Below are 13,891 nucleotides of genomic sequence, written 5' to 3'. Positions count from 1 at the left end.
TTTTTTGGCAATATACTAGGGTTTTTTTTAAACTTCTTTTGAAACCTAGAATGAGTGGAAATTTGTCTGACTGTTCAAAAGGTAAACTGAGCACAGATTTTCATCCACATTTACACCCAAAGTCTGGGACCAGAAGGTTTCCAGGTTGTTGCTTCTGTAGTAAAGGAGCCTTGAAGATCCTAGTCCAAGGGTCATTGTCTGTTTTCTTACACTGGCACGCACACACACCCTCTTCTAAAATCCCATAAGTCAATTAATGTTAATGACTAATAATGCAAGAGTTGATGAAAATTCCCTTCAATGCACTTACAAGGGCTAGTGACCTAATAAGACATGTAGCATCATCTCCATGTGGAGTCAAGTCTATTATTATACAGAGTAGGAGCACCTCTACTAATGACTATTTACTCGTGTTAGTCGTCATCCTCACTAACTTGCCACACAGATACAGGAGTATTGCTGTCTGTAAATGCATGCATCTAAGTAGATACAGGGCACGTATCTGCGAGCATCTCATCACTGACACACTCAAGAAATAGATAGCAATGTCTTCTTACTTTTTGCACTATTGCAACTCCACATACGCCATAGTTTGATCAACATAAGCTGCTGTCATACTTTATGCATAAAATTTTTTATCTATGACTTTTGATGCATGTTTACTATGCAACTTAAGACCATTTCAGTAACTTCTGCCTGCCATTCACAATTCAGTACGCAATTACCACATTAATACCACTTACACACTGTTTCACAGATGCCTTAAAGTTTGTATGATAATTCACATCTAATTATAATTTGGAGTCAAGTTTTGAGGGTTATTTCTAATCAACATTTACACTGCAGCATGGGTTGCAAAAGAATTTCTGAGTCACTATCAACATCATGTCCTTACTTGTCACATAATTGTAGAGACACTGTTTCATTATCTGACCGCTCTGCTGACTTGACTTATTCCAGCACCTTTTGCCTCTGTGCCATCTGTTCTGGCACGAAAGAAACGAGTGAACAGCAGCAGATCCTTTCTGATGGCTAAGCCAAAAATTAAGATCTACTGATAGATAGCTCATAGTTTCATACTTTGAGGATACACCCTCTTTTATAACTTAAGAAAAGATTTATGAGATTTCGTCCCACAACAGATGAAAATGGGCTCATCAGCAATGTTTCTCTTGCTATGTACTCTAAAGACAAATAACTGCATCACTGCTGCACCTTACTCAGACTGAGGGAGGTAACCTACAGCTGTCTTTCATCCTTTTTCACATCTGTGCCTGGAAGCTTATACGACAATATAATGTTGCAGTATTACGGCAGAACTCAGTGAAGTCTTTATGCTAACAATGAATCATATGCCTAAATTAACATACATGTGTTATACTTTTCTTGTAGCAAATAACTGTAATATGTAAGCATAAAAACACAGGACGCTCCCATCTGAGGAATGTTTTGGCTCCCTCTATTTTAGATACAGTGTGCAGCATGATAATTAGAACATAGCAACTTTTTTCTTTCATTTGTTGATTTATTCACCCAGAATCATGGTGTCAGTTGGTACAAAAGCGAATATGAGTTAGGCTAAAACTATTTCTATAATCAGCAATTTTAAAGCTCTAATTTTACTCAGTAGCTTATTAAAGGTCATTTTCCTGGGTCACAAAGGACAGGACCCCTTCCAATGGGACTCAGGCTCATATTTCCCTCTCCAAATGCTCCAGAAAGCAGGTGACACCATACTGTAGGACAAGTCTTTCACAACTTATCTGCTAAGCTATTGCATTTCTGTAAGTATTTGCATACTCGCTGATCAAAATCATTGTTCTTTATTAATATTTTGAATGAAACTGAAAGACACCACTGGTCACCTATAAAATTGTGATGATGAAAAGGAAAGGCGGCATTATTCTGGGGGGCTAGAGATACATCTTCAAAGACCCCATTAGTCAGAGGAAGAATTTCATCCAAGCAAGAGAGCAGGCTGTGACAGCATCTGCTCATCCCTGGGGTTGTCAGTGATAATGAAATTTAGCCACTCATAAGCATTTCTCATTTTGTTAAAAAAAATTAATATTCTTGTGTTTTAGGAATCAAAATAAAATTATTTAATTGCTTTCATCACTAGTGGCAGAAGCTGTCTCTCCTCTGCCTGCCTTCCTTATCCTCATTTCACATCCTGCTTCTCAACTGTGCACACATTGTTCCTTGGAAGACAGCCTTCTGGTATGTGTCTTTCTGTCGGGGAGACTGCAATATCCTTCCATCTTATTTACTTTGTTAGAGATCTGTTGCATCAAAAACATATGTAAATCACTGTACTCAAAAAAAAAAACAGCTGGCAGAACAGCAGCTCTCCTCCACCTAGCCCCGCTGCAGTCTAATCTGCCTCTACAGCAGTGATTTATAGTCCCAGTGGTACATTTTCAACTTTTAATCTGATTATGATACAGCAATCATCTTTAATACTTCTCAATCATCATTCTGTTTGACTTAAGCATTTGGCAAAAATAAGCAACACAGAGGTGGGATATAGCCAAGTAGTTTCCAAATGCGAGCTAGACTGGAAATGGATCTGGGGGAATGTTCTTGAGCCTTGTATTTTTAGCAAAGGAAAAAAAAAAAAAAGACACAGATTTACCACAGTTAACACAGAAAGAAAGCACCCAAGCAGAAACAAACTCCTGATCTCAAGCCTCCTTGTGCGCTTTTACCACTAGATGGTGCATTCAAAAAGAATCAACCAACTAAGTCAAACTACCAGCCAAGGTCAATATGCTGGTACAGAGAGAAAGGAGTACAACAAATAGAACTATGAAACATATCCCATATGCCATTAAACAATTGATCCTAATTTTCCACTAGGAATAGGCCAGTTTATGGTTCTGTGACTGAGAAAGAAAGCCTTAAAGCAGTCTGCTATCACAACAGGGATATAACCAACAAAACACCGTATTAATACATATTAATTGCTCCCAACAAACAGTACCGGTGCATGGGGAGAAGAAAATAAACTAACGCAGCCTCTGGGCAAGCAGATGCCATTTTGAGAACATAGACATAGTAAACTGAAAGTGGCCGAAAGCCACCTCAGTTACCACCTGTCGTATTCCTCCTCCAAGTATAACACTGGATCACTAGGCTCAGTGGTCTGAGAAAAGAGAAAGCTGGTGTTTGTCCTTGTGACTAGATAAAGAGAGCTTTGCTGACTACTTCTATAATTTAGAACAGCACCAAACAAACAGAATGAAAAGCCTGGCAACTGGCTTTTGAATGACGTTTAAAATACGTTGCATTTTGTTTTCAAAAGTGTTTAATATTGCTGTATGGACATACAACTCATCTGGTTGTGATTTTCAAGCCATATTGTTTTGGCTTGTGCTTTAATCAGGTAATGAATAGAACATAGCACAGAAGAAATATATACATTTTAATTTCAGCCTTTGTATGGTCTTATTGTTTGTTTAAGCCTGCCCAACTGAAACTCCTTGCACTACACGCCCCTGGTCGCATTCCATTTGAGACAAAGGCATATTTTAGGGAGGTACCTCTCACAAAGAGGTACTGATGAACCAGAAATCAGAGTTTGGACAAATGACCATTTTACTGTAAACACAGCTCTATTGTTTCAGCTTTTCTTCTCCAGGGAATAGAAATTTCATTATTCAAAACAGCAGCTCAGAAGCAAATGACTCCTCCCCCTTCTACTAATAGTCTCCCCCCACTATTCTAGAGAAATGCGACTTAAGGGTTTCCACTTTCCTGACTCCCCTCTTGGAATATTTGTATTAATTGTTACTCATATCTTGAGTCCACAAATAAGTTACTAGAGAGTTTTAAAAAAAAAAAAAAAAAAAAAAAAAAGGAAGCCGTTTCCTGCTCCTCAATGACTTGGATACACAAAACCCTGAGCTTAGGCAAGCAGTAACAGAAATTACTGTGTGCATCTTACGTTTTCTCTTTTTATCATCATCACTTAACTTTTGATCATACTCTGGCACTGCCAATGCCAAATGGCCCAAAAATCCACACTTGGGCAAAGCTAGGAATAATACAGATGAATAGCTTCTCTAATGTCCTGCATATCAGGTCTAGGAACGAAAATACACGTCCTAAAAGACCGCTACTGGTACAAAACGCAGCGGAAAGCAACATATCTACAGATGATTCTAAGTTAATGACTATTTGCTTTGCCTTCCCAGAGGCAGCTTCCAATTTGTAGTCTCCGTTCACATGACATACAAGAAGAGGCTGAGAGAACTCAGCTTGTTCAGCCTTAAGGAGAGAAGGCTCAGAGAAGATCTTATTTGCTGCCCTCAGCCCCTAATGGGAACGTATAAAGCAGGTAGAGCCAGATTCTCTTAGAAAGTGCACAGCAATAGTATGAGAGGCAATGGACATGAACCTCAACACAGGAAAATGTAATTAGATACATGGAAAAAAATTGTCACCATCAGGGTGGTCAAACTCTGGGTGGGACAGGTTGCCCAGAGAGGCTATGGAATCTCCATCCTTGGAAATGTTCAAAATTCAGGTGGTCAGGTCCTGAGCAACCTGATCCAGTATGATCTGCTTTGAGTAGGGTTTGGACCAGATGACCTCCAGAGATCTCTTCCAACCTATATGATTTTGATTCCAACATCAAGGACCTGTCTGTTTCTGCCAATAGCTACTGTGGATAGCCAGAATCTCCAAAGCTTCATTTCAAAGTTTCTATACAGGTAGAATTAAGCAGCAGATCCCTCTTCTGCTTAAATAAAGACTCATTAGGGCTTTCAAATATTCAGACCTAGACATAAACGTTTTTATAACACATTTTGGTACACTTCTCTATTCACAGAAAAATAAAGCAAGCAAGAACAAGAATCTCAAAGGTAATCCGGATAGCTTCTACTTTATGAAAGAAAAAAACAACAAGAAAAAACCAATACTATGTTCCTTCTTTGGGAAGGGGAGGAGAGGAGTTTACATCACATTGCAAATTGACGAAGCTCTGCTATGCTGTACAAATAAAAAGAATCAAATTTCCAAAATTCCTGCTAGAACATAGAAGAAATTCACTGAACAGCAGATTCTGTCCTTAAACATATCTTACTGATTGCCTATAGTTCTGTTTCCTATTATATTAATAGGATAATGAGAAAAAAGAAAGTGTAACAGGTCATTGCTCTAAACACCTTGATGGCCTTGTATATCTTTAACACAGCCTTGGTATGAAACTAAGAAGGTTCAGTTTCCTTTAGCTAGATGTTCAATATAGTATTCAATGTTCTGAAGGGAGCATTAATGAGAACGTACAGAGTGACAGAAACTTAATTTCAATTAAAACACTGTAGGCTCAATAAAGGCCAAGAAAAACATTCATATGAGGAGGAAATTTCATGAAATGTATTGCTATAAGCTTGAATTAACACAGGACTGCAGAAGAGCTAGAAGATTTCTGCACTGAGACATCATACTGATGCTTTTCCTCTGCCTTTGTTGCAAGTTAGGACCGACATGTCTGTTAGGAGTTATCTACCCATTCTTTTAGTCCTATCGAGTTTTGGTTTCCCTGGTAGTCCAGAAACACAGATGGGATTACACAATAATTGACTCTTTCTGAGCAGAGACGTCAGTGGTATGTAGAAAATAATTTATTCTCTTGTTTCTGATTTCAAGCACAGCAGAATAGAGCTCAGATTTCCTGGTTCTAGTTCCTAAGTACTTTAGATAGAAAGTAAGATCAACTATATGCATCAACCCAAATGCAGTTAAGGCTTTTTTTATTTTTTATTTTTAAATAAGTAAAGAGCAGAAAAAGTATGTTTGTGACTTCTTAAAAAATAAGGATACAAACTGCCGTAGTCTAGCAGGTTTATCAAAAAGGAAATTAAGATAACTTACAACAGCATCTGACTAAGATTCTTACATGATTACAATAATGCCTGAATATAAAATTATAGGAAAGTAAATATATTTTCAAGAGAACCTTAAGTAGCAATCAGTGTAGGAAAAATAAGATCATGCTTATTAAAAGTTATTAATAAAATTCTCCATAGGTCATGGATGCAGACAAGATACAGTCTAAACAGTTCCATATCTGAGAAACTACATTTGAGAATTCCTCTCTAAGAGTGAAAAGGGAAGATGATACCTAGGGAAAAAAAAAGTTGACATAATTCTTATTCAGGATATCAGAAAGGAGGGATAATACATATTTCAATAGTGTACTATATTAGTTATTTTCTGCAATTGTTTAATAGAGATTTGCCTGTTAATTTCTCTAGAACATCAGCATCAAGCATACATACCTTCTATTTGTTTAAATATCATTTCTTCAGTTTACATAACCCTCTTGTTTTAATACACTTATCTGCCATTATGCTATTCGATTATATCTAAACTACTACATATATGAAGTAAGTTCAAAGGTCAGTGCATGCAATATTCATCTAAAGACACAGAGATACATATAAATGATTACTCATTTGAGACATTCGGTCTGGAAGAAAAATGCTAAGTATGTAATCAGTGGAAGAGAGGAACCGATTTTCCTACAGATGTGCTAGATATAATTAAAAATTTCAGTTCTCTTTATAGCTTGTTGGAGTTTTGCTTTGTTAAGACTAGTCTCTTCTCTAGTTTTGAGAGAGATGGAAATGGATTCCTGACCTTCTCAGAAGCTTCTTTCCCATCATTTTTCAGGTATTTAGCTCTCCCCTAAATATGAAGGGAGGAGGTTACACTGAAAACCAAATTAACAAGAGCAGTTTGGAGAGAAAAGGAATTTCAGTTTGCTCTCTGTTCCAAAACAAATTCCTTGTCTTAAGTGAATCATTCCATATATTCAGATCTACAAGCTTTCTGTTTGCTTCAAATTCAGAGATAGCATGAAATAGGTGAAAAAGGAACAGGGAAAAAAGTTAACATTTTAGAAAATGATACCAGATACACACTTAAAACAGCTAAAGCAGTACAGAACTAATGTTTGAATAATTGCATTTTGTATTTGTAAGAAATTGTAAGGGAAGTTATTCAGAACAACCAATGTAAAATTACACAGAAGGTATTCCAGAAAGGGACAATTACAAAATAAAAACAAGAGAGCGCCTTAGTTGTGAAAGGCTGGGGCCTCTAAAAGGGATTTTGATGGTGGAACTGCAGAGTATCGATCCATTCCTTCAATGGAATGGAAGAAACAACATCTATTATGATGCCTATAGCACGTAGATGTGATGAAGACTGCTATTTGGTGCAAGAAGCATAGAGGCTTCTGTAGCATTCAGAAGAGACCTTGACAGAATGCTTTCATTACTGGAGCTGCTTCAGGGCAAAGAAGGTGTTAAATAGTTCATAATGTGTATAGGAACGTCCAGAAATGAAACCAGGACAAGGAAATTCAGTTAGGGTGGCCATTGCTTTGGAAGCCAAAGAACAAAGAGGAATGCCTTTCTGCAAAGGTTACCTCTTAAGATAAAATACCAAAATCTCTTCTGCTGTTTTTTTAAGTGGTAGTAGTGTTATCAGCATGAAATTCTAAGATTATATCATAATATTTACAGAATGAAACACACAAATATACAAGTGAGGAATCTGTTTGGAATATCTGGCACGAGGATGCGGTGGTAGCTACCCAGATATTGGGAAACTTCTTTTTGGCATGTTGTAAGTACATTTGGCATTCTTCCAATCACACCGAATGCAAGAGTAATAACGAGATTAACAGGCACTGCTAGTGAAGGCATGCAGCTACCTCAAGGAATTTAATGCTAGAGGTTACTAGCTTAACTAATTACTGCAAAGAGTTGTTTAGATACGCTTAGACACTTCAAATACCATATTCTCTTCAGGGTCTGTGAACGTGCATCAGAGGCCGCATCGCCTAACCTCAGAAACTTTGCTTCATTTTGTTGGGTTATTTTATTTCATATCAGATACTGAAAAACACTGTCCTCTACCTCTCCTAGCTTTGGTATATAAACAAGTCAATGTATTTATATTAAACAATCACCAGAAGCTGGAACTAAAGACCTTTGCCCTGTAGCCCCTGCAAATGTCCTAACAAAAAGGCTAAAAAGTTCTGTTCCATTTTTTTTTTTCCCCTCTCAGGTTTAATAAATCTTTAATCAACAATTTAGGATTGAAAGGGACCTCCTGAGTCGAGTCCACCATCCTACTGTTACAGAAACTCAGTCCTACAGTGTCTTTCATAGACTTTCCAAGTTCTTCTTAAAGTGTATTTTTATGACAAATGGAACAGACCCAAAAGGTGAGGCTCATTATTCCTTTACCAAATAAAGCCTATAAACATGCATCTAGAGCACTGTCCTAGGAGACAAAAGGCATGTTCAACCCTCCAGTGAAGGAAGGACCTGAATTCTTCTCCTCTGCAGGCTCTAACACTTTTTAGTAAACTTTTTAGACTACTGCTTAGTAGCAGCAATATTACTAAAAGGGCTCTTCATTCCCATACACATGCTGTTCCTGAAGCTATGCTGGCACAAACATTTATGCAGCTATGTAGTAAACCACAGCAGAGAACTAATCTGGCCTACAACTAGCTCAGCAACAAAAGGTTATTTTGTAGGGGGATCAGTTACCTGATCCCATCGCTCAATCACATTAAGTATAAAACAGAAATTGGCACAGGAGGAGAAAGATTCCGCTCAAGGAACAGAGTCAGTGAACTTTCCTTAGCAACAGTGTCAAATCCCTAGATGAACGCGTATGTTAAGCTATGCGGCTTATGCATGAGGGGGCAGGTAAAGAAGTCGGAAGTTCTTCCAGGAAATGTTTTTCCCCTCATTTCTTCCTGCTCTTGTTAGAAAGGCATCAGAAACATGTACACTCATGACAAAAATGCAACTCAATTGTAGCTCAGGAGATTTACTTCTTGATAACGGTGAATTAGGCACCTAGAGCTTGAAAGGGAAGAATTCAAGATAGAGCTTTCTTGTTTCCCTTTTATGATTACTCAGTAAATTTCCTGTTTTTCTTGTATGGAACATCCCTCCCATTAAACAATGAAAATTTTCATAGAGAAACAAAAATGTAAAGATTTTTCCTCCTCTGAAGCTAGAATTTATACCCTGGAGTTTGTTGGACATGTAAGTTTTCTTTGTGGAACCATAGAGATTTTTTTGGACATTACAAGAAGTAGTCGCAGAGAGACAGGGACTAAAGGGGTGGTTCTAAAATTTTTTTGGTATCATCAATTTGTTTCTGTATTTTGTTTGGGCTATCATTAAGCAAAAAAAGTTCACAGAGGAAAAAATGAAAACAATTTTTAGCATGTAGTCAGCAGAGGCTTTTCTAAACCAGTCATCAACTTTATGTACTTGCAAAGTACTCAAATCGTTTGCCCTTTCCAGGCCTGTATTCCTAAAAATAATATTCACGAATTAAAAGAAGAAAAGTGAAATCATTTTAATTTAAGAAGGTTTGTGTTAAGTGTTTGACCAAAGATAACTTGAAAATAAAAGCCTCAACCTTTGAACACCATAACCCTTACAAATACAAAGAAATAGCAATAGGGAGCCCAATACGGCTTATTCATCTCATCTTACCTCTCAAAAGAGAGCAAAAAAGACAACCACCTACCTGCATGAAACACTGTACAAACATATAACTCCACTTCAAAGCGAATAATAAGTTTTTTTTTTTTCAGGACTTTGTCACTCCACAATTAAGGCTATGAACACCCTTAACAACCATTCATGATGCACAAAACCAAATACACACCCCTCTGTGAATTATCCCATTATTGAATGACCAGTTAGATCTCAGTTGAATTACCTACTTCCTTGAGTCCCTATTGAGGTTCTACTGTTAGCTCTACTCACCACTCTTGCCTTTCAAGTGAGGTAAAGAGAACAAACAAGATGCACAGAGCTTCTTGGACTTGGTTGTTTTTTTTTTTTTTCCTTCAAGTAGGTGTCGTAAGACTACGCTTTTATCAACAAGAAATGTTGCAAGAATCAAATATAATAAAATACTGCTGGAGTAATACTTTTTTTGTTTCATTGCCTGTTTTTCCTTCAGTCAAACACATGTTAAACACAGCCAAGCACTACTAACCATCTTATTAATAGCTATACACTCACTTTTTCTGATTATAGAGGAAAATTTTATCAACCACAACTTACAGTCAGGTATGTTTTTTTAATTATAACTATATCTGTAAGCCTAATCAGTACCTCCTAGCCATCTATCAAGGAAACATAAAAACAAAGCATGTTCAGGCATCCTGTTGGATTGACTTACCATCTCTGTTTGCACTCAGAGTTTGAGCTCAATACTTATCACAATATATGGCTCACAAACCAAAAAAATTTCAAGTCACTCTGAAACAGCAACTTGTTAGATATGAAATTAGCACTAACATCAAGTTTTGTTAAATATTTAAAAGACCCTTTTTTCTTCTTAAATAAGGTTTTATGCATAAATAACAGATTACAAAATGCTACCGTAATAACAAGCTAATGAAACTAAGCAAGTCTCATTAGGTAACAGACTTTGCACGTGGGGTTTTACAGTACCTTTGGACACCTTAAAATAACAAAAGACAATCACCAATAACTGCTGCATGTTATTTTCCTCAAACTTAGAGATAAAACTGTAGCTCTTACCTTCTTTTAAGGGGCATAAGGCTGGCTGTAAATGGCATTATTTGCACAGAGCTTGGAAGTCTGCAAAATAATGAATTATATTTGTAAATAATAAAGCATTTCTAATTGCAATTAAAAATACATACTGAGGCTAATCCTTGAATCAGGTTAAGCCCATACAGACACTCTGTGAGTTCACCTGAAGTAATTTGCTCAAAGATGTAACAATCTTCCTGTGCTTGAACCTTCATCTGAAGGATAATAGCTTTTCAGGTTTTGACTCTAATTTCAATTCCTCAAGAATTCCCTTTAGAAAAGGGTCATAAGGCAAAAGAGAAGCTTATGGATAGAAACAACAATCATAAATAAAACCTTCTGCAAGATCTTTCCTGTGTAGATTTTTTCTTTTGAAATTAAAGCATGTAATGTCAAAATCCTAACACATCTTGCTACTTCTACATTTCTTTTAAAAAAAGCATGATGAAGAAATGGTTATTGCACAATTTAAAAAGCAATATGTGCAATGTGAGAAGAATAGTATTAAAATAGCAGTATGAAGCTTGTTAATACTGATGAGAATGATACAGAGAGATACACAGGTTTTAAACTGATTAAATGGTGACTAAGTGCAAAACAAATAAATGGACAAAAAAAAAAAATCACCAGAACAGGTAAACAAAAACCGACTCAATCGGCAAACATGCAAACCACACCTCACACTCCTTGTCTATTAATTACATTTCAGCTTAACATCTATACTTAAAAAGTTCAGACATGTGTAAACATACACTTTAATTTCCAGAGCTCAGTTTTTATAAAAACACACTCACCTATCTTTACTAAGAGTAGGAAAAACAGAAGACCCTAGAGATCTTCCAACTACAATCTCACATACAGAACTTTGCTTAAGTCAAGAGCAAACTAACAGGAAAAAACTCAATTTATGAGTTTGTATGTTTTCTAGCTGAGAGCTTTCAGTACAAGAAAAGCCCTATTGGATGCACCATGTCTTTCCAGCCCCCTGTTCTGCTTCCAACAGCAGCAAAAGAAGATGCCCTTTAGGGAAGAGGGTACAGTGACCCAGCCCCTTCCTGCAATCAGTTCCTTCTTATTCCCTTAAAGCATCTCCAGCTGTTGTATTTGGAAAGTTGAAGGGTACAACCCTGCCTTTGCTATCTGTTTATGGACCTGTGGGCTATGAAGCTGCTTAATCCCTTTCTGAACCTGCTCAAATTGCCTAACTCACAACTTCATGTGTTAACAAAATTCGGAAGTTCACTGCCTCCCTGTTCAGAAGAGTTTTCTCCCATCTTTTTTAATGTTTTGATAGTCTACTAATTGCAATGAGCGTCACCTGGTTCTTCAGTGGTGAGCAACAGCTCTGTATCAACCTTCTCTACTACCTTAATGGCTTTATAAACCTTCACCTTATCTTGTCTCAGCTTCCTCCTTTCCCTGCTGAAGAGCTCCAGCTTCTTTAGCCTCTCCTCATAAGGCAGCTGCTCCATCGCCTTCATCACTTTAAGTGGTCTTCCCTGTACCTGCTCTAACCACAGTATGTCCTTTACAGTGAAGCATAAAAAAGCGGCATTAATGTTTTTAACATTCTTCTACGTGAAAGTGTTCTGAGCCTATGGTTAGCAGATAAGCACAATTAAAATCTCCTTAGAAAGTCAGAGTACTGCCAGACAAGCATTAATAGAAGATGAGATACTATAGCTTGGTTTATAGGGATTCCCCCTTCCTTGGTTAAAGCTTCTGTTCCAGAAAAGAGAACTCATGTTTTGCAAACAAGCAGGTTGCACTGAGAGAACACCTGTGGCTGCTTCACACGTTTCTCCTCTAAGTGAAAAACTGACAGAGAAGCCTCATGTTCTATTACTACCCTGACATGCAGCAGCTCATTAGAAATTACCATTTAATACATATAAGATCCACAAAACATAGCACGATCACATAGTTGTTATTTGCCGTTGGGAAGCACCACTCATATCTGTAATACACAATTTTGGTAGAATAATGCAAGTAGAGTAAATGTCACTTTTGTGATAGCATCAAACACGCGAGATAACAGGGCCAACAGCTGCCCGCAGTAAAGGCAAACTCTTCTGTTGTGTTTATGTGGATCTGTGAACAATGTCACTAGATGTGGCAAGTAGATGTGGAAGAGATGGTTGTCTGGTAAACACTACAATTAAGTCGAATAATGTACATTTCAGACGATTAGTTCCACCTGACAAATTGGCAAGGCAATAGAAATAAATACCTTATTTAAATAAATTAGTTTGGCTGCTTATGATCTCATCCCAGTTAACAGCAAAATTAGCTAACACTGTATTTTAAGTGAGTTATGAAGAAGGTTACATTTCTATTTTGCTCTGAAGAAGCTCTTAAAATAAGCACATGTACAGTCAAAACAATCAAGGCACTAGAAAAAACGCTTAAAGAACTGTATGTGAATCATCATGACCCAGAAGTCTTAGAAATGAGTATTACCAGTGCAAATGAGAAAAAAAAGACAAAGGACATAGTCTTCAATTTAATATGCGTACATCATTCAATCCAATCAACTAGTTTTGCAGAAACACAAATCTGCAATTAACAATATAATATTTCCCTAATCCTATGAGAGTAATAAAGAACTGCAGTGGAAAGAAAACATAGATTTGCAAACAGGAAACGGTGGTCTCCAACCACTGCATTCTTGCTATACTTCTTAAAATAGCACTTTCATCCAGTAGAGTCAAGTTTGAAATCCCTCAGAGAAACATTTCATGCCAATATGCTTTTACTAGCACTCCGTGTTCCTTAATTGGTAAAGAGTTTTACTAACATGAGCATCAAACTTAAAAGCAAATGAAAGAAATCTCTCTCTTGAAAAATAGTATTAAGTTGTCCCTTTGGACAGAAGGTTGTTCAAAAACACTTTCATAATGTTTATTAGCCTTGTAAAATATTACTGAAAATTAAAAATACTTCATTTTAATAGCATTTTATGACTTTATATAATTTTACTTTAATGCAATTTCCTTATCACAACGTGGAATTCCAAGATTCCAAAATTTCTGTAATACAGAAAATGCCAGAATTTACTGAAGGAAAAAATGCCTGGTTTCAGTATTGACAGTTGCATATAAGAAATATCAAGACACTTTGCATTATACACACTTTTCACTTTGAAAAGTTCATTTGTATGTCTTTAATGTAAGACGAATATATGGACATCACAGTACTGTTACCAAGCCAGGGAATAAAAAATTGGAACTGTCATGTACAAGACTTTATTCCAAAGTAAAATATTGCTCTAT

The 13,891-nt window shown here is 36.7% G+C and overlaps 1 protein-coding gene across 1 annotated transcript in view; it reads right to left on the bottom strand.

Moving 5' to 3' along the window:
- ARSJ (arylsulfatase family member J) overlaps positions 1–13,891 on the bottom strand; it is a 219,623-nt gene that overhangs the window by 200,435 nt on the left and 5,297 nt on the right. Inside the window, exon 3 of the mRNA XM_068941761.1 lies at positions 10,605–10,664. The gene's annotated coding sequence lies outside the window, so the exon portion shown is untranslated. The remainder of the gene's footprint in view (positions 1–10,604; positions 10,665–13,891) is intronic.

Source organism: Struthio camelus, chromosome 4, assembly GCF_040807025.1.
Source record: "Struthio camelus isolate bStrCam1 chromosome 4, bStrCam1.hap1, whole genome shotgun sequence".
Lineage (NCBI taxonomy): Eukaryota > Metazoa > Chordata > Aves > Struthioniformes > Struthionidae > Struthio > Struthio camelus.
Note: the sequence above shows the minus strand (reverse complement) of the source record. Positions and strands in the feature narration are given on the sequence as shown.